The sequence below is a fragment of the Condylura cristata genome, unplaced genomic scaffold (genome assembly GCF_000260355.1).
Source record: "Condylura cristata isolate star-nosed mole 26May11 unplaced genomic scaffold, ConCri1.0 scaffold00003, whole genome shotgun sequence".
Lineage (NCBI taxonomy): Eukaryota > Metazoa > Chordata > Mammalia > Eulipotyphla > Talpidae > Condylura > Condylura cristata.
In genome coordinates, this window is record NW_004567104.1 from 44280168 (window position 1) to 44302712 (window position 22545).

Below are 22545 nucleotides of genomic sequence, written 5' to 3' on the forward strand. Positions count from 1 at the left end.
AGATGTTGTCTCTTTAGTTTTGCCCTTGTCTGTCACAAATACCTTAAAGTTAATCTGCATAAATAATTTAGGTTCTATTACTGCAAAATTAAACATCTGGTTATTAATTTTAAGGACATACTTTAGGTGTGAAGCTCTTCTAATCAAAACTAAAGGAAAACATTCAAATTAAATAAGCTAAGATTAACTTCTGAAGTCAACAATTCTGAATAAATTCGGTGTTATTGCACATTCATTATTTTCACTGACAATTTTCTATGGAGTCTCTGTGAAATAACACATTTGCAAAGAGCAAAACACATCACTTTTCAGAATAACTAAGTAGACAACAAAGGGCAGCTGGGTTTGTTGCTATTAAAGCTATTTGCTTCTATTACTCCTAAGAGAAATACAGTAACCCAGGCCACTACCTTGAGCTAAATCTAAAATTACACATACAGATATTTTTAAGCCCACAAGTAAGCCCCAAGTTCCATACAGCTCTTATGAATTCACTACAACTGATTGTCATATTATCAAAACTGGGTACAAAGGACAGTAATAACTGTATCATATATTTTCATAGTTACTTACAGTTTCCAAGCTACTTTTATAGGCTTTGTTTGACTTAAGCCTCACAATAAATTTACAAAGTAGGAATTGCTATCTCTTATATCTAGATAAGTAAACTGAGCTTCAGAGACATAAAACTATTTTTTGGAATAGTTCAAAGAGCCTTCAACTGTTTTATAGTCAGCACTACAGATCACAATTTCCAATGCCTATCACTGTCATCTACATTGTGGGTGTTTAAATTTTTATTGCAGGCTTACGAGTAAGACATGCTGAACTCTTCCTACCATATATTCAAAATAGCATTTCTAAAATTGCTTAAAAGATTCATGTTCTAGACTATAATTAAAAAGTGTGTTTTTAGCATATAGTGGAAACATTTCTGAAGCTCTGTCTCTTGAGAAATTATGCTGTACATTTTTTTTGTTTGTTTGGGAGATGTCTAGCTCTTTTATAACTGGTTAAATATTATTTTTAAAATCATTAAAAATTGTTTAAAAATTCAATATCAAACTGGTAATGAAACCAATTTGTAAATATAATTTTGTACAACACTACAAAACCAAGTGGTAAGAAAGTAAAGATTCCCCCCTGCTCATAGTTAAGTATAATACACTCCAGTATGTCCCAAATAATCTTGTGAGACATCAGATACCAAACTCAAATAACTAAAACAAAGGATTAACATAGGGCTTTCTGTTACAACAAGTTCAGATTATTTTTGTTCAACATTGCACTTGTATGTCGGCATGTTTAAATATAATTCTGTTCCTGTTAAGTGAAGGGGCTATGTAATTGTAGCAGCACATATTTTTATTACTTTACAATTTTAAAGCTAGTTTTCCAATGTGTATGAAATTATTTTTGTATAATTTTTAAAATAAGGTGGTGCTCCTCATTATTGAAAAAGAGTAAAGACTGAGAGGAGATTCTGTCTCTATTACCATTACCCCATTAATTGGAAAACTTATCCTGATTTTTTTACCTACATTTCTTTCTACTCTGTCTGTCTGTATACCACAGCTAATGTGATGATATATGTCAGTATCTGTCTGAGAAAAACTATCTTGTACACTGTAACACTACTTAGCTATAAAAAGAAGATGAACTCTTGCATTTGTAAAAACAGGGATGGCTAGAAGAGAATATTTTAAGCAAAATAAGTCAAGAGAGATAAACACAGGTTGATTTCATTCCTATTTAGAATACAAAGAAGCAAAGCAAATGAAAATAAATCAAAATAAGCCCTAGAAATCTGATAGAACTGAAGCTAAAGTAAAGGGGTGTGGGAGAGGGCTCAGTGAACTCTGGTGGAAGACTTGGGTGCTTTGGTAGGCATGGTGTGAGAGCCTGCTTTTGCAGAGGTGTGAACTATATCCCTGAAATAAAAAGCAACTTTACTTCATTATACATAACTAAAAAGAAAGCTTCATTTACCACTGCACCTAGACTCCACCACTTCCCATCCTTCTCTACCCATCATCAAGTTGAAAAATAACAAATAAAACCATCCTATTTACCTTTCACCTGAGTCACTGTGTCAGCAGGAAAAATTATTATAGGTAATATGGGGCACATTGTAAGTAGAAGTATCTGTAGGCCTCTCAGGCCTTCAGCAGGTTGCCTTCTTGGGTCTTCTTATCCAAAAAAAAAAAAAAAAAAAAAATTGAAATGCTATTTATGTTTGCCTTGTTGTAAAGATCAATATTTTTATATTACACATGGGAATAGTTCACTTGAAGCTCATTTTTTTTTCTCCTGATTTTAAAAGAAAAATGAAACTATTTTTGTGATCCTCAAAGGTACAAATGGTACAAATGGAGTTAGACTCTGCATAGCTAATGAGTCAGTCAGTCCTAAATGTAGGCCAATGCATCCTCAGGAAAGATCTTTTAAATAAAAGGAAAGGTTTCCTAGGAAACTATTAGTAGGATACCCTTCTTGATGTTTAAGCATCTGAAAAGTATTTGGTGACTACTCGAGCATCTAAGAAGCAGGCGTGCCATGCAACTGAAGTGAAGATCAAAGATAAATAATTGATTTGCTTAGTCTCACAAAAATAGTCTAACATTTATTGAGGACTTACAGTGTGCATGATTCCATTTCATCTCATGATTTCTATAAGAAGTTGGCATTATATTACTCCCATCATACATTATATGGAAACTGAGTAATGTGGAAAAGAATAAAATGATCTGTCCAGTGTTCACAGGAAGTCAGAGAGGCAGGATATAAAATCATGTTTGAGGCTTCACTAAAATGTTTATCTCAGTTGTTGTTGAATATATTTTTGTGATTATAATGTATTAGCATTACTTTTGCTATGTAATGTACACATTCTCTCTTACTAGTCATTGCTAAAATAGGAAAAGAAAAAAAATGATCTTCTTATCCTGTTTTATAGTATGAGGAAGAACAGGAAGCTCTAATTACAAGCTGGTTTTAAGCATACTCTTCCTGCACACATAGAAATAAGTTCATGAACCTCACACCTCCATAAGACCCCCCCCCAAACTTACTTGTCCACTCTCTACTTGCATTCTGTCAGAGTCTTCTTGGAATATGCAACCTTTCTTCCTCTTTCTTTTAGTTCAATGAATGTTTTAGTTCAATTTTAGACATTGGTACTAGATACCAATTATGTAAATAAGAGAACAACAAAAGAACCATTTTGATGAGTAAAAGTCTTTCATGAAACAGTAAATTCCTTCATTATTTATTTTTTTTAAAGATTATTTATGCATATAGAATTGGGGTACAGGCCAGAGGTGCAGAGGTGGTGAGAGGCTTTACCAGAGACAGAGTGGGGAGCAGAACAGGCTGACTGGTGAAGTACACTGCTGGGGGGAGCAGCAGGCAGGTCATGAGAGGTCTGCTGCACCATGTGGGTCAGCTGTGGGGCAGGGATCGAACTCATGCTGCAGTGGCTTTAGCTTCTCAGTGCTGTGCTTTAACCTGCTGCGCCACCATTGTTTTGACAAAGGGGTCATATCAGGTTCCCCTGCCGTTGGTACCCAAAGCTCATTATTTCCAGGCAACCTCTATTCAGCTAAAAATCATGTGTATAAAAATGATTACATATTACTTGCCAGCATCAGAAGAGAGCATGCAAGAGGGCAGATAGGTAAGCATTTGAATGATGAACTGCCACCAACTACTGGCCTGAGTTAACACTGTTTGAATGAAATGGTGCTAGAAAGCCTACTTAACTGCTTCAAAAAAAAAAAAAATGCACAGTGGATAGACTTGATACTTAACGCTCAGTCAACTATACTAAACTTCTATCCCACAGTTGTTTTGTTGCTCTAATGTATAGGCACTGTTTTTCTTCATGAAGTTAAATGCATAAGGGATTTTAGCAACATCAATTTTTAGAAAGAGGAGAAAATTAATAGGCTGACCACTTGGCATCTTGCAAAGGTTCAACATATAAATCTTTAGACATATTTGATCAGAACTGTAGTAAATTCATATTCTATTCATTTAATGTCTAAAGATGTACCATGGCATAGTGGGTGCATTACAACATTTATATTAATTTGTGAAGCTGTATTTGACCTCAAGGAAATCATCCCTGGGCAAACACTGCTAGTGTAAGGACATCATGTCACAGGGTGTGTTAAGGTGATCAAAAGGCAGCACAATGCCATTGTGTTCTTTTCCTCTTTCTATTCATGTCGGTGCAGGCAGAAGCATCCTGCCTCAGGAGTGAAGGGCAAATCCAAGGAAAGGGAAATCCTAGGTTTAAAAAAAAAAAAAACACCTTGATAAATACAATTACAGTATTTGACAGGAGAAATCTCTAAGTACTGTCTAATTCTACAGAATTATTTTCTATCTTCACCATACATAGACTTTCTTCCTGGGTCAGGATTTTTTTAAGATGTCAGATTTTCCAATTATGAATTGGAGTGAAACTTACATCAGGAATGGAAAAAAAAGTAGAGCATGATGAGACTTCAGTGGTTTTCCAAATTAAACCCCTGTGTGCAAAAATATTTGACTACAGCTTGAAGACTGGATTAGAAGAATCTGTGGTTTAGATTTTTTGGAACAGTTTTATCCAGAGGCTGGGGCTATTGACCAACACAAGGCAGCTTTACAACCACTTGAAAAAGCCTCTTCAGGACTGGCTGTGCTCTGTTCTATCTGCCATTTCTTTTGGACTCTGTCATTTCAATCATTCCTCTGTTTTCAAAACTTAATGCATGATCAAAGCACATGTTTTATAATATGTAAATATATTAAAATCAATTCAAATGTGAGCAAGCCTAAATGTAAATGAAATACTGTTAGGCAAGTAGGTGTTTACAATGTAACCAATATTTAAACATGGGGTTGTGAGTGATTGTGAATTTTTTTATTATTATGTACTCTGTTAATTCTACATGTAATTTTCAGATTATTACTTACCTTCACTTAACAGGTAAGTAGTAGAGCTGGGTCCCTTGTTAGTGCCCAAGGGAAAAAAAAATTGTAAAATAAATGGAAGACTGAATGAAGTGTGAATTGTAAATCGGGATAATTATTTTTTAACTATAACCAGAAAGATTAGCTAAAGAAAAATTATGTAAATTATTGTCCAGAATGCTGTGTATGATTTTCTTTTTGTTGTATTTAATGAGTGTATATTTTAAAAGCACTGTTAGCCCAAGGAAGCCACCACACCCTCTTCCTTCTTGTTCTTCCTCTCAACTCATGTACTCAACTTCTGCCTCACCACTACTTGGGGGGCTATTCAGAAATTCCATGACTCTCAGGCTCTATTTCAAAACTTGCTCAGAGCTCATAGTCCCTCTTCGGGTCTCATGTTGCACAGTGATTTCCTAGCATCACAGTGATTTGCATTTTTTTCTCTGTCCCACTAGATAGATATGAAAGGGTTCAGAACACACTACTCTGGCTTAAAGGTTATTTTGAGAAAAAGACATTTCAGTTCTGGAATGTTTGTTAAAAGTAGAGTTTCCCAAGAGAACTTAATTGACATAAAATCACTTGGAGAAGTGAGTTCCACACAGCATCTATCTTTCCTGGTAGACATTCATTTTCTCCTTCTATTGTTAAAATGGCTTATCAGCCTCCAATTGTAAACACCTCTTTGATTCACATTTTTCTGTGAATGTTCATAGGGCTATGAGAACAGAAATCTTTTTCTTGCAAATCTGTCTTTTATCAGTTTAATTTGCAAGCACCCAACCCATGAACACAACAGGAAAAAGGTAAAGACTTTCCCCTATAACAGAAGGCAATGAGGTTCGGTTGTCTCTGTGATCTGTCCGTGCTAAGGTCATAGTAGGAAGCAATATAGTTTTGCTGAGGTGAAGTCAGCTGAAGCAAACTGAATTGAAACATATACAAAAGTTTAAAATGGGTTTTAAGTGTTTGCTAATGTTCATTGCATAAGTCATGTTCATAAATTGAGCAGGTGAGCACTTTCTGTATATAGGAACACAGGCATGCACACACTTCTTCATGTACTTATTAAATCAAAGCAGAGGCAAAAAAATCTGCCCATGAAATTCCATCCCTTTTCACACCCATCTAGTGGCCATGCCGTTGTGATCGGGCTCTGATAGATGTGAGTAAATTCTGCTCTTCATGCTCTTCTCAGTGTTAGATCCCTTCCACCTTCCAACTGCAGGACAAGTCTCCAGTGATTCATGTCTCTGTGTGTGTTTCAGCCTTTCACAGTAAGTATACATTGTTGAGAAGATCTCAAAGTCACGTTCTCTTGAAGAGAACTTCCTAATATACTAGGAGAAATCAGAAATTTATCATTCATGAGATTCATAGTGAACTCATCAGGGAGTATTCAGTCAGAGAACTGTTTTTTCTCATTGTTGGTACCTGGGGTTCTGATTTTGATTTTGTTAACTCTTTGAAAAAGTTTCTGACCTTGACCACAAACTTCTGGTTCTTTGCAATGTGAGATTTTCCCTTTCCTGCAGAGTAAAGGCTCTGGAGATCATCAACATTAAGTTTTGCTCAGACATGAAAACACCCTCAAAGCTCAAGGAGGATGTCTAGGGAGATTCCTGATCTTTCACATAATAAAAAATACAGAACAGAGGAGAACAAAACACCTCTCAGATGTGTGTTCCTCACAGGATGTTCCATCCTAAAGTGAAAGATATTAAGAGAACAAAAGTTATTTGATTTGATACTTATGGACCTATTATTGCTACTGATATTAATCTTAATTTCATCATTGCACATTTGACGTTGAGATTACAAAGCACACTTAGTGGGAGAATAATGCTTTTTCTCATGGAGTACTAGTGGCAAGAAGCAGCATTTTGAGTGTAATGGGAAATAAGTGTGGTGTTTGAGATAAATCTACTTTCAAATTGTGGATATACAAATCATCTTAATAACTTCAACAAATTATCCTTGTACTTTTTCTTGTAAACTTCTCTTCATCACATTCTGGGTTTGCTCCTGGAAAACAGCACAATTGGAAGGTCTGTACTCCATCTCACCAGGCCTGGAGAGTTCAATTCCCACACTCTCCACCCTCCTTAAAATCATTCCTGCCCCTACTCACCTAGTTTTCTCTTTCCTTTCTTCTTACTGTATCATATGTTTAGGTTGTGAGTGATTCCATCTTACCTACTTTTTATCTGTTTTCTGTGTATGTGTGTGTGTTCCCCCCTCCCCAATAAATTAGTGCCTTGATAGTAGGACATATTCCTACAAAACATCCAAGCTGTCCCATATATAATATCTTGATTTGAGTAAAAATAAAAACATCATTCCTTAGTGCAACTAGTTTAACTCTTTGAATTTTAAATATTTACATATGAATTTTTATAAAATTCACTCCACATTATTTAATTGTAATAAAATTTATTCAGTGTTATCATAACATGCATTTAACCCACTTAGTGTTTTTTATACTTGATATGCTCCCTCTATAGCTCCTCTATTACTAGCACTACTGCTAGTACTATTACCCCTTTCTAGTTTCTGCTGTCACTGTTACAATGTTCCTCACCAACTCAAGACCATTACTACTGTTACTCTTAAGTCTAGTCTCCAGATCTCAGCTCTCTTCAATATGTCAGTCAGGGTTAGTCCTCAAAACCAGAGCATTCCTACCATTTGCTGAGCCCACTAGGAGATGCCAAAACTGAGGTATTAATCTCCTCCGCTGCGGCACGTCTCAACTTTCCTACACGATCATACAGATAGCTCACCTCCACAGCAATGCTAGTGCCTCTCTTAGCAGTCACATCACACTCTTTTCCTTTCTGAGCACACATCATAATTATCTGTGATTCTGTCATGCTAGCAGGCAGCAAGACAAGGGCAGTGACTTAGCTCTTGCACAGAGCAGATGTCTGTGCCTCACCGAGTCTGGCACACAGTGAGTCATTAATACATATTTGTTGAATGTCCAGATTAATTGGCCAAATCTACATTTCACAGCTAGCGTACAGACAAAGGAATAACTTTGGGGCCCATGAACATTTTCTGGAGAGTTTAAAGGACAGAAACAAATGAAAAAAAAAAAATAGTCCTGTTCCGGTTCTTACAGGGTTGGTAAAAGAGCAGTATGAGAGAGGAGTGGAGACTGAAAGGAGATGTGAGAGAGCATTAAATGAAGCATCAGTCAAAACTGACGTTCTGCTTAGTTTGACCTAGGACTTGGGGAGTGGCATTGCCAATTTGGAGATGGGAGGAGGCAGATTTTCAGTAAAGGAAAGGAGAAGCCACATTCAGTTTCTCTTAACTGTCAGAGCGATCTAATTTATTTTTGAGATGGATGCAATTTACACACTGCAGAAATTCACTGTAGTATAGTGATTTTTGACAAGCACAATGAGGTATAACCACCACCCAGTGTCCCTCATCTGCCTTTTTCATTCTCCTTCTTCCATCCCCACTGATCTGCTTTATGGCACTATTTTAGTTTTTCAAAGTGCCTCTAGAAATGGAATCAAAACAATATGTAGACTTATTAACCTGGCTGACTTCACTTAGTGGAAAGCATTTGAGATTAGCCATGTAGTCACATGTAGTTCCTATCTTCATCTTATCTTGCTGCATGCTGCATGCTGTTCATTGTGTGGATACAAGAATATTTATCAATCTGTTCGCCAAATGATGAACACTCAGGTTAACCTCAGCTTCTTATGATTAGGATTCAAGTGACTGTAGTTGTTTTCACACATTTTTATTTGTGTTGAGTAAATAATGTGGAACTGCATTGCTGGGTCACAGAGTGAAGGTATTTGCCTTTATGAGAAGCAGTATACTGTTGTCTGAAATCCTGCCTAGACTTTATTTTCTTCAGTTTTTAACTTCCTTCTTCATGGGTAAACCATCAGCAAGGCTAAGTATCTACAGATGGGGTGTGATGACTATAGAATAAATCAGGGTGCAAAGATTTGATGGAAGGGGAAACACAGCTCACACTTGAAAGTGTGATATGGCCTTATACTCTGTGTGTTGAACACAAGCCAGGGTGAACTGAAGGCCAAGACTGCCAGTCAGGCAGCTACCAATCACAGGCACCACTCTGCACTTCCACATCTCTCTATTCCCAGCTAAAGGCCCAGCTCTTCTCCTATGACTTACACACATCCTACTAGCATACACCATCCTAATTCTACTGAGTGTGTGATTCTGAAACTGTAACGGTGCCAAGAAGAAAAGCAATCATGCTTGACAGTATTAACCGTGTCCTAGAGCTACTTTAAGAGAAGATAAAAAGCAAAGAAAGAAAGAAATGTTGCTCATCATACATTTCTTTCCCTCTGGTACATTTCCCTAATCCAGCTGGCACTGGAAAAGCATGTGCCAAAATGCAATTTGGAAAAGTGTTTGTGTTTCTGGGTGTTTCAGCCCTGACTGGAACCAGGAAGTAGCAGAAGTCTGAAATGTGAGTGAATTCTCCCCTGAGCCTTCCAAACCAGTTTTACAGTATGATTTTGCCAAGCATTATTACCATCCAGCTCTAACTCCAAGTCTCCTGAGATACAATTTCAGGCAGGATGGGTCTACTTACATTAAATCAAAGATTAATGAAGATTAGGGTGGAGAATGGCGAACACTGCTCTGCTTCTGCTTGCTGACACTAACAGAACTTTGTATGAAATTTATAGGGTCAATGTCTTCAGGAAGAAGGGGGAAAGGATTTAAGGGACAGATGAACTCTGTCCCTGGAGATCTTGAAGCCTGAATTGGTTTACAGATCTTCCTGGGACTTGAAGGAGCAAATGAGTTCCTGTACATGTGTCATTTTTAAAAGTGGCAGGAACGAAACAGAGTTCAGATAACTCTATGAACACAGAGTCCTTCAAAATAACTTTTCACATGGTGAAAATATCTCTCAAGGAGTAACTCTTCATAAACATTAAGAGTCACATTTTAGTCAGCACACAGGACCTATGATTTATGACTTACAGGGCACAGCTGTTTGTGAGTGATCTCTGATGAGTTGTCTGAAAAGGAGAAGTTGAGTAAGTAACTGACAGGCTGGTTGCTCATTCATTCCTTTTTCAAACTATGTACAAGACACAAGAAGCATCCCAGAATTTAATAATCATAGGATAGCAGTTATAGACCTTATGAAATAGGGATAAGCACAGAGAAATGAAGCCATTTAGAGTCTGTCGGAGAAGAGTGAATTTCAAAAACAACCATCTGTGTCATTAAAAATTTATTTATTCAAGTTTAATGCACTTTGAAATGAATTTGCATTTTATAAAGGACAGAATATATTTTCATAAGACTTTATCAAGGAAATACCTCCCCAGAAAGGTCACTTATATACTGTGACAATGTCAACTGGGTTATGTCTTAAATTTGACATGCTTGAGTATTAAATTCTTTTTCTATAAATTGCTTGTGATAGTATCTTACATTTATAACATAGCATGACTCTCGATCAAAGTCTTCTTAAAATACACCTTGCACTTCAAGTTCATTTAATCTAAATGCATTCATTCTTAATTCCTATCAAAGAAATACATGTAATACATTTCCTGAAAGTGCACACAGTGAGAGATATGAAATTGAATTTTTTGCTTCCAAAAATAAATATTAAATGATTTGTCATACAAAATCTTGGCTTACAGACTTGATGTTCCAGCTTTCTGACAAGGAACTTTTGTTATCAAACCATATTGTGTTTTTCTAGAATAGTTTCTATTTCATTAGAACAAAATGTGTTAGACTTTTAGGGAAATTCAAATGTTATTTCATTCAGTCATCTGCAAACTGTGACCCAACAGTCACCCACCTTTTTTTTTTTAAAGTAAATTCTCACTGCTACTCAGACACTGGTATTTGCTCAGGCAGTGTCCTTGGCTGCTTCAATGCCATGGTTACAAGATTTGAGTAGATGCCACAGAGATCAGCTAGCCCACAGTTTAAAACATTTACTGCTTGGCACTGAAGAAGATGTTTGCTGTCCTTTTTCTGATCTACCCTACATTTTATAAAAAAAAAAATACAAAAGAGTGTACTTTTTAAAATTATTTTTTGAGACAGTAATTGTCATACCATGATAGCTTAAAATTTCAAAAATATGTGCCAGTTTGCTTTACATCAACAGATATGTGGAGAAATTGTCCTATATTCCTTTTACATTAAAAAAGATTGAACTAGTATGACTGATGGAAAAAGAACATTGACTTTGTAGTATTTCTCAGAGACGCAGGTATTAAAAAAGTTCAGGGAACCTATAGCTACTCAGTATTTAATACAAACACAATTAAGTTTTGATGAAAAGAGAATAAAGAACTTGAAAACAAGCTAATGACATGCAATGAAAAAAAACACTTTTGTACTTTACTATAAATATTATAATAAGGAGATAGGAATTAAGCCAACTACATAACTCTCCTCATAATCTTTCTTCTTCTTCTTCTTCTCCTTGTTGGTTAGTAATGACAATAAAGAACCAGACATTGGGACGAACAAGTGTAATGTTTCCTAGTTAACTGATCAAAGGACAGCTCTTTCACAGGGAGACTAGAACATACTTTTACAAAATCTATAAAAGTATTCAACTCGAAGTTGCTCCAAAGTTAGGAACTGTGAGCACCCATCGTTAGCTCGAAGATACTTGAAAAAGAGTCAATATCAAGTGAAATTGTGGTGCAATCACTCTGTAGTGTCCCTGAGTGATGCACCTGGCGTTGTGCACTGCACAATGTACTTGACAGTACTGTTTCTGAAGTACTGGTCTCCACTCCCACTTTTCATAGAAAAACAAACTTCATCATTGCATAGATACACAAACATTTACATAGTAGAAATGATTACACATTCAAAAGCATTGTTTACATCACTATATATCCAGGGTTATTAAATACATCTTGCAAGTCATTGAAAATCCTTATTATTGCCCTGCCTCCCTATTTCTTTTTTTCCCCCTTCTTCACTTTTTTTTTAATTATTACAAAAGTTTATTTATACATCATTTTGCACATTTTTTTTTCCTCTCAATTGTAATCCCCGCGGGTTTCCCATCACCAAATCAGCCGTGTGCCATCACCATAGTCCAGTGCATTTCCCTCCCTTCCCCCCCTTGCCTCCCTATTTCATCGTAGTTACTACAATTGTGTCCAGCACCCATCTCCACTAAATATATTTTTAGCTCCAAGAATATAGCACTTTAAATAAAGATGGCCATTATCATTTTTTTATCCCCTAGTTATTTCTTTTTTAGAAGAATTGTATTGAGATTTAATTTACATACCACAGAAAGCCCCTGCTTTAAGTTTTTAGTTTGATGAGTTTTGACAGGCATGTATATACCCCGGTCACCACCATGACAATCAAGTTATGGAACATTTTCATCATCTCAGAACGATCCTTCATATCTCTTTTGCAATTACCACCCCACATCCGCAGACAACTATCAGTCTGTTTTCAGTCATCATAGATTTGTTCTGCCTGTTCTAGAAATTCGCATGAATGGAATAATACTATGTATGTTTTTTTTTATCTGCCTTCTTTCATTCCATGTAATGTCTTTGAACATTATTCCTGTTCTTGTATGTGTCAGTGTTCCATTTTGTTTTATTGCTGATGCGATTCCATTACATAGACATACCACAGTTTGTTTACCAGCTCACCTGTTAACAGGTATTTAGTAGTTTTCAATTTGGGCTACAGACAGTAAAGTAGCTACTCATGTTCATTCATGTGAAGTATTTCAGAGACATATGCTTTCATTTTTCTTTGGTTAATAATAAGTAGTAGATTTTTAGCTCTAAGTGTACATCTGAAGTTTTTAATCCTTATGCTACTTTTTACTGCCACAGAAATGTGTTTTCTATTTTCAGTGCTCCTTCACATCTAAGGTCCAATTTGTATCAATTCTTATTAATCTGTAATAGGATTATATAGAACACATATCCCAATAAAATGTGTAAAATTCATAAAATATGACCAAAATATTTCCAACATATCTGTTCTCTTTCATTAAGTGTTTACCAAAATAACTCTGAACAAAATTCAAACCTAAAAGACACTGATTCCATGAGCTTTTCTTTTAGTGAATTCTTCTCTTTCAGAGGAATCACAAAAGAGAAACTAAGGTAGTGTACAAGACCTGAACAAAAAAATTCTTCTACACCATAAGAAAAATGAAAGTTGCTGAGATTTCTAGAGTAATGGTGACATATTTTCATGACCTATGCACTGTGAAATCTTATCAGTTACACTTCTTGACAGGGAGAAGAGGGAATGTAACCAAGAGATGTGTGAGAAAAGAACATAAAATTCAAATATCAAGATGTCATGAATTTAAAGTTCTCATACCCTAAAAGATGGCCCAAATGAGTATGAATGCCCCTTAAAAAAACAGAAATCTCTAAACCTTGAAGCAGACATGATGAGTTAATAATTAAATTGCATACTCAGGAATAAATATCAAATGATTACTTAAATGTCAAGGATGATAAAATAGTGAAGGAGTGAGATTTCATTTTACAAAGTTAACCTGTTAGCCTTCCAAGTTTCAAGGATTCTGATATAATATATGAGATTCCTGCATAAGAAACAAAAGTTGTTATATAGCAATATCAGTAGGCAAAGTATCAACATTTTTGTTGGCTTTCTGAGTCCCAATTGCAAAAATGTGAATGTCAGATAACACTGGCATATGGCAGCCGATTGCATTACAAAAGAGGAATTCTGAGCTTATGGAATCTAAATAATTTGTAATGAAGAGTGAGTCTGACTGATGTTTGCCTTGAAAGGAATGTTTTCATTGCTACACTAGAAAGTAAATATTTATTTTGCACTACTGAAAGGGAGAGTGAGATATGGATGGTGGGGAGCCTTTATTTCTAAGGTGCTTTGCTACAGACATCTTAATTTGAAGACAGTCCAAAACAAAGTTGGTTAGTGCTTCTGTTCTAATATACAGAAATAAGAGAAACCCAGACTTGCGTTTCAACCATAGCTCACAAATTTTATCTGATCAAATGAGTGTCTCTGCAAGGGCTCTATAAATACTAATTTTGTAGATAGCATGAATAACTCAAGAATTCCAAGGCTAGCACAGTGCTTTTTCCACTGAATTTTGCCCTCATTTCAATGCTCCATCTTTTCCTACCATTAACATTTCCAACCATATAATGTGGGGGATAGCATAGGCTGCATAGTCGGGTGATTGCACTGTAGTTGGACCTTCATGGGACTCCACAAAACGCTAACAGCTTTTCTTGTCACCCCATATTGGGTGGGAATAATATTTGTAACTGTGGTGTTGCCTCTAGGACACAAATAAACCTACCAGGTTATTTTGTAGTAGGAGGTGGAAGATACAGCAGTTTCTCTATTTGAGGAGTGCCCTGGCCACTAGAAATTTAAATCATCACTAAGGTTACTATTACCTAAATTTATGTTGGATTCATCTCCCACTGCTGTTGTGACTTCACAAATCACTAGCATCCTAACTACCTTACACTTGCTCTGTTCAATCAGCTGATCAGTATAACAATGATTCTCAAAATAATACTGTTTCCAAGGGTGAGAATAGGGGAGTATGGTAAAGATTGGTAACACCATTAAAAACAAAAAGATGCAAAATGGTAGTCCCTATCAGATTTCCATTTAATTGGGTAACTTGGCCCCTGAAGAGAACAGCAAGATCCTGGGAAGTGATCGTAGACTATCTCTTCCTAAATATGAAGTAGCCATGATGACAGTTACGCATTCCACACTGTGGCAGAATTTACTCTAGAGACTAGGAGCTTAGTGTTGGAGCTATGCCAGCTGCCAAGTATGTCAATTCCAGTTATCACTCAGGAACTAAGGCAATAGCTACAGAGGGTCCCCTGTGAGCCGCACTTGAATCAGGACTCAATTTGTTGCCGCAGGCTGCCGCTCTATAGGGGTACTGTGACGATGATGTTTTCAATCTCTTGAGTTTCATGTCAGCTCAGACCCTGTGTCCAGTTACCCTCCCCAAAGTAAACATGTACTCAAGAAAATGATCAAATGCTCCTCTGGAGAAGAATTGAAATAATCATACTGGTATATATTTGTCATGGTCTTATAGGAGCCTTCTTCCCAGAGACCAAACCATCGCTTTAGTTCATGATTTTTGGATCTGAAACCCGGATCTGGTGTGGGCACAAAGGAAAGAGTTGTGACTAGTTTTGGAGCAGATGACCCTCCGTATTATGCTCCATCATTCTTGATTTATTTGATGTTGTCTTTTGGTTAAAGATATTAAACAAAACCTGTACATGCACAAATTAAAATATTCAAAATTTATTCCCGTGCAGGTTTCTTGAATTATTTCTCTGCTTACCTCCCTCCTGTTTTATTGCTTCTCTTGAAAATTCAAGTCACTTCTATCTCCTCTACCTCCATTTTCTCTCTTTTCAATTCAATAGGGCTCCTGTGCATTGCTTGATATTTATAAGGAGACTTCAGACAAGTTCACCTCACGTGTGTTTTCCTTCTCACAGTGACCACAGATCTGCTTTCTCTGATGCCCAGTATCTGAGACCAGATGTTTCAAATATCTTGTTCATTTTCTAGTTGTTTATGATGACAGGTTAAATCCAAAATTAGCAATTGTAAGGCAGGAAGGGGGAAGTTCAGTGACATTTATTTTTACTACTACAAGTGACTTTATAATTTTAAAAATCAATTCTTCAAATTTAATATTTATCCAATGTGTTTATGACAAGAATATCTTAACATATGCATTTTAAAAAACAGTTTTTGGTAAACATCTGCTCTAACTTCCTTTACATTCCTTAATACTATACTCAGATAGTTAATCAGTATATAAATAACCTTAGCTCATGGATTCCACAAGGCTTCAACTTATCTGAAATAGATTGTGGTGTCTCTATCCAATCCATTTTCCTTCAACAAAGTTTGTTCAATAAAGTTTTATTGGGTTAACCTATTTTATTACTGTTCTTGATGTTCTTACTAGAGGGCTGAGTGATCCTCTACATATACAGTGATGCCCAAATTTCTTCAGCAGCCCTGTCACTCAGAGCCTGCCCCCAGTTTCCCACATTTTGGTTAACAGTCTATAGTTGTTTCTTAATTCTAGTTGGCTATCTGGGGCACAATTTAAGCTACACACACACACACACACACACACACACACACACGAAGATTTAATGCCCACCGATTTAATGCCAGCAATGTATTTTACTGAAATCATGATATTTGGAAACTCTCACACTCATTCTTTCTTTTGACCAACTTTCTACCTTTTCTGTCCTTAAGAAAAAGCAGTAGGGAATGTGCTGCATTTGAGTTCTAGGTGTATAACTTTTTCTTTGTGTGAACTTTTAAGCTTAACATGTAAATTTTCTGGGTCTCTGGTTTTCTCTGAAGATGGTGTCACCATTATCTACCCCAACAGATTGCTATAAAGAATGAGTCTATATGTAAAGCTCTTAGATTGGTATTTAGCATATAGTGAGTACTCAAATATTAACCACTATTACTTCTCAAAATCATCAGCATGTGGCTTCCAATTGTCTGATTAACATTTGAATTGTAAGCTGCTATGTAGAATGTGCCCTAGTCAAGAGTATATATACCTTCAATTCAGAGAATTTTGGAAATAAAATTCAGATTTGTATCCTTTTAAACTTTTAGGTCAGAGCCTGTTTCCCCCTCAGTAATGGTCTGCAGCCAAGCCACTTTACACTGTCACGGGTACACCATTTTAAGCTTGCTGTGTTGTGCTTGCCAACCACATGTCTCCAAGGGACTGGTCCCCTACTTTAGACCACAGCCCAGTCTGTAAGAGGATATACACAAGGCCACCATGAAGCCAGACTTTGGCTGCTTATGTGGCAGTTAAGGTCCCTAATTAAGGCAACTGAGGACAGCTGTCATGTTTTTTTTAAGGATGAAAACAAAGAAGAGGTGACAGACAAAAAGCAAAGATTTGTATATTTGTTCCTAAAAGGAAAAAGAAATCAACAGGGAATTAATCTTGGTTAAAGTGTGTTCTCAAAGAATGTAGTGCATCATGCAGGTGATGTTTCCATAAACTGAACTGCAGTTACACATTCTGCACCTTTGAGAAGAAATCACTTTGAGAATCATAGGAATGTAGGGCATGACAATAACTAAAATTTAAAGTCTGTGTACACAAAAAGTAAAATAAATCAGTCTCATTTTATTAATAAAACAGATATTTATATTCCAAGTATAAGCGCTTATTTCTGCCTCAGCTGGGGGAATTATAAGTCAGTAATGCATCTTATAAATCAAATGCATGAACCATTCACCATTTCCTGAGATTATAAATCAGTTATGTTCTCAAAGTGGTTGCCTGACTTGGAAACAACTTCTTGGATGAATAAATCAGTCACTTCCAGATACATGAGTAAGTGACATGACCCATAAATTACATGACTACATACTCATTCTTCATCAATCAGAAGCTTTTACTCATCATTGAAAATTTAAAAACACTTATTGTGGACAATTTACTAAACACAAATTCTGAAGTCTCAGAGTACTATAAGTGTATGAAAATGCAGAAGTTTATATGCCAAATAGTGTTTTCACCAAATATCAAATTGATGTTGGCAGGGTTTGCTAGTTTGCTAGTATTTGTGCTCATACTACCATTGTGCTAGAGGGAGATAAATATAGCAAACACAACTCACCCACAATCATATCCTTCAGTGTCTTTTTGAGGTATATGGATTAAACATGAACTGAAACTTGGATTTTATGGTGTGTTCATGAATGCCTCATCTCTATCAATTTTTAGAAAGCTATTTTGAAGATTATTTTAAAAGTAAGCAACATAATTTGGGAAAAAAACTTTAATGTAGATAATTATGACAAAACTATATGCTAATGTCACATGAAATTAATTAACTAATTTAGTAACCTAAATTTTACTAACTTAAACTTCACCAACACAGTCATATTTGCATGGCAGTTATACTTTTATTACTTTGTCTTATATCATTAAACCTGTTTTCATCATCTTATAGGTGAGGAAACTGTGTGTGATAATTAAAGTCTAAGGTCATTTGCCCATGCCACTAGAATTCATGTTTCCTGACTTCTATGTCTGTATTTCTTCTGTTTTACTATGACACCTTTCTTATAAATTGCAGCTATTAGAAGGCATAATATAATTTTTAATCTTTCTATGACTCTATAAATTTGCTAATTTATACTTAACCTTCATTAATTTAAACTTAAAATATATTAATCACTTCAACAGTTTTAGAGAAACCACCCACATTCTGAGCACTTTCCAACTGCTTGTTTTTATGATATAATCATCATAAAATATTTAATCACATACCATTATACATTTAACATGAACTGAAACTTGGATTTTATGGTGTGTTCATGAATGCCTCATCTCTGTGTAGATTCCTTATAAACCATTACAAGTATAATGACCTTTGTTGTTGAACTAAGACCATAATTGAATGATAGAATGTCATATGTTTTCTAACTGTTCTAAAATTTCTTAACTGCATACTTACAAACCACCAAAATTTAAAATCATCTACCCAAATGTATATATGGTACAAATCCATATGTATTACCTCATAAAAAAAGCACTCTAAAAAAATGCCAGGTTCCTTATTGACCTTATTCCTGAGACAAAATGTGGGTGGAGGTTCAAATACTTCTATTTCTCATTATCAGTAGGTAGTTCATGTAAAAGCAATTAGACTCTAGCAAGGGTAACTAATTTTCTACCTTTATAAAGGGTGCAATAAATAGTGTACACCATAAAAAGAAATACTTGGAATTCGTGTTTACTTATCAGCTTGAGATTAGTTTCAATTCAACTTTGCAAGACTTTTAATTTTAGATATTTCTCATTAGAACTCTTTTTTTATCAACTTACAGGATATTTTGGCAATTCTTTTCCTTCTCCTATCAGTTATCTTGAATAGAAGAGAACATAACCATTCTACTACAAACTATACTATCAACTCCAAAGTATGGTATTTGCAGCTGTTGCTTAGTAACTTGCTAAAGAACGATAATAATAGATAATGATATCTTTCACATCTCTGGAGCCGTGGATATCACACAGTCATTAAATCTTGCTTCGTTTGTCTAATTATATGGAATTCAGCATTATTTCATTTTATCAACAGAGTGAGTCACTTGGGAACTCTATGGACAATATCATCTAGGAGAAGACTGCAGTCAGGAAGACAGAAATTAGTTCAGTGTTAAAGTTGATGTGGTGCTTTTGTGATATAGCTGCATTGGGGGCTCTCTTCTCTTAACTTCTCTGTTTTCAGCTTGAAGATTAGATTAACTCTTTATAGTAGTTGGAAATCTTGTGTGCCGGCACTAATAAAAGGGATGTGCTTTGAGTTCATCTGTCTAAGGGGTGTGGTTGAATCATCACCAGGTTCAGGTTTCAAGGATCCATGTGGTGTACATACTATACACAGGAGCAAATAACCCACTTTAACAGATTAGAATCCATTGTTGCTAAGGCTTCTTGGGGAAAATCATGTCATTCACTCTAAACTCACCCCATGTATAACTTCGCATTCTTTTTTTCATTTTTTATCAAATACATATTTTTATTTATATCTTCAACAATCATTGTGTTTACCCCATAAAATTCCCAATGCCAGTTCACCTGTGAAGCTTCATCATAGTTCTGTGTGCTCTTCTTTCCTATTTGATCCCTTTTCTTCCCCCTTGCTCACAAAATAGCTCTTACTTATGGTTGCCCACTAGTTATTATTATTATTATTATTGTTATTGTTATTTTGTTGTCATTCTGCCTTTAATTCTCATAGTTCTTAATACTGAAAACATACATCCACTCTTGATATTTGCTAGACTAATTCAGCAAGAATAATTGCCTAATTTGGTGATCACCTCTGCAGCACTTATTCCTATGAAGTTCTTAGATTTGATGTAGTTCATGGAGAACTTCTACCTCAAAATGAAATATGCTTGACCATTGTGTTGCTTTACATGTAACAAACAATAAATAGCAGCTGTAATTTATTAAATGTAATGGTAAGTTAAAAAACTTTTTAAACAATAATATCAATAGGTAAATTAGTTCTAGCAGTTATATTTAGGTAAAATGTTCTCAATATAACTCAATCTCACAGTACCTAGCCATTCTACCATTTACAGAGAGATTGTACTCCTTGAGTCTCTGTCTCCTTCATCCTCCTCACCCCCAAGAAACACACTATAAAATAATCCACATTTATCACCCCATCTGCACAGCCCTTCCTGTCCATCTGGATGTCAGATGGAAGCAAGAGATCTATGACACTTTGAAATAACTGAGGTGGTCTGGGTAGCATTTCATAATGCAATTTATGAATGCAAGTTCTAATATCCACATCTCTGTTTGAACTATTGCTAAGTGGGTAATGGAGACCACATTTTTCTCCACAGTTACTTTACTACTACATCTAATTCGTTATTCTTGCAGTATTTCTGAGGTAGCTAGAATAGAATGAAATTTTAGGAAATGTCCTTTATTCTTTAACAAAAATATATAGCTGAAGCATCATCTTTAAGCCCGTGAACTATACTGAGTCAAATTTTAGTAGAGAATTTATTACTCTTGGAAAATTTTTCCAAGACAAAGGGAGGACAAAAAAGAAGAAAAAGGAAAATCAAACAAGGAAGCATAGACCTAAGAAAATTTTTACAATAATAAAGGTGAGATAAATATAGGTATACAAAGTTGAAAACTATCAAATGTTTTCCCAGAAAAGAAATGCCTATTCAGAATAATACTAATATCTTAAGGAAAGTTTATAGAATTTCTGAAGAGATAGTTGAGTGTTCAACAGCTCTGTGCTGGTCCTCCTTACCCTTGGTTCATTACAGATTAAACTATTTCTAAGTGGATAATGGAGGCCACATTCTTGTTTATTGTTGTCTAGAGCCATATGCATAGTCTAGAAAATGAGCTAAGTGGTAAAAAGTGACATTTCTGGGCTACAGTGAGAATCTCCAGATTGGCCTTTTTCTTTTGGCATGATCAATAATATTCAAAGTGTTGTTTGTTCAATTAGCCTGTGGACTGTAGTACTCAGGATCAATAACTGTCAGTGTGAACCTGCAAAATAACTTGGACAAAAAAATCTTTGCCATTTGAAGGCACTGAGATATAGAGTTGTGTGTGCCAGCATAACCCACATTGCTTTATTATGGATACCCAACTTTTTGAAGCAGTAAAAGGATTGCCCTCAGCAAGTGCTTTTCCATGTTTTCAACTTTCAACTTGTTTTCACTTTAGTTCTGAGACCTTGATATGATATTAAACAAAGTGATGGCTTAGATTTATGCAATATGCTCTTTAGATTTGTGGGGATAATATGAATTATTCTTTTACAGTAATGTATTGAATGGGTTATGGTATAATAGAACCATTCAAGCATTCCATCCATCTGTAGAATATGAGTTAATTCCCAGATAAAAATACCTATCCTTTATTTATATACTTATGTGGGTCTACCCACCCCCAGGTAGTGGGTTGTTCCATGAAGATATGCTGCTACATCATTAACTTGCCAATTTTCCCTAATTCAATAGATTGCAACACAAGTAATCAGCTAAAACTTCAGTAAAATAAAAGTTAAGTATCTGTCACTATGCCTGCTCTGTTCATAAGCCCAATGGGCATGACCTGGAATGACTGAAGAAAAACACCAACATCTACAATGTAGATCATATAGTTTTGAGTGAGAGTAATTACAAAGAGAAACCATTGATAAATCATTTTCATAGAAAACAAATAATATTCTACTCTCGTTCCATTTCAAAAATTCCATTCTTACTGTCCCCTTCTAAATGCCTCATCATCAATCTTACATCTCTCTCCTAACTCATTGTCCACCTCTCCAAAGAAATTCTTCCCTATTCATGAATCACAATACTTATGTATTTCTGACAATATGTCTGTCTGCAGTATATTCCTCTTTGACCTTCACTGGATAAAATTTGCTTCCTTCTGGTGGTACAGATCAAGCAGGGAATTCACAGACTGTTCATCTACTTGAGCTCTAGAAACATTATTCATAATTAGTCATCACCACAATAACGTATATCAAGGCATTTTTAGTACCATTTTGGCCTGCTGCCTATTAGAATAACTATAATTTTGTCCTTTTTCACTGAATACTATTTGCCTTTGTCACCATGGGATCCCATTACTCCATTAAAATCAGAAGAGTTTACTTCATTACCATTTCTCACCTTCTTTCTGGCTTACAAAAAATATATACTGTAGGACTTCAGCTAATGTATTTATCTGCATTGACATATTTCTCAACTCTGTGGTGAAGAGTGTATATTTTAAGCCCTCTCAAAAAAAAGAGAATTAAGGGGTGACTGAGTCAGTTGTCTATAAAAATAATCTATTTCAGCATTCCTATTGCCCTAAGACTTTGGAAATTCTGTCACTTCACTTTCATTCTTCATAGGCCAATATTGAGTTCAGACTTTAATCAACTCAATGAAAAAACACTGAGAAGTACTCCCAGCTGTTCAAGCTAGACCTCT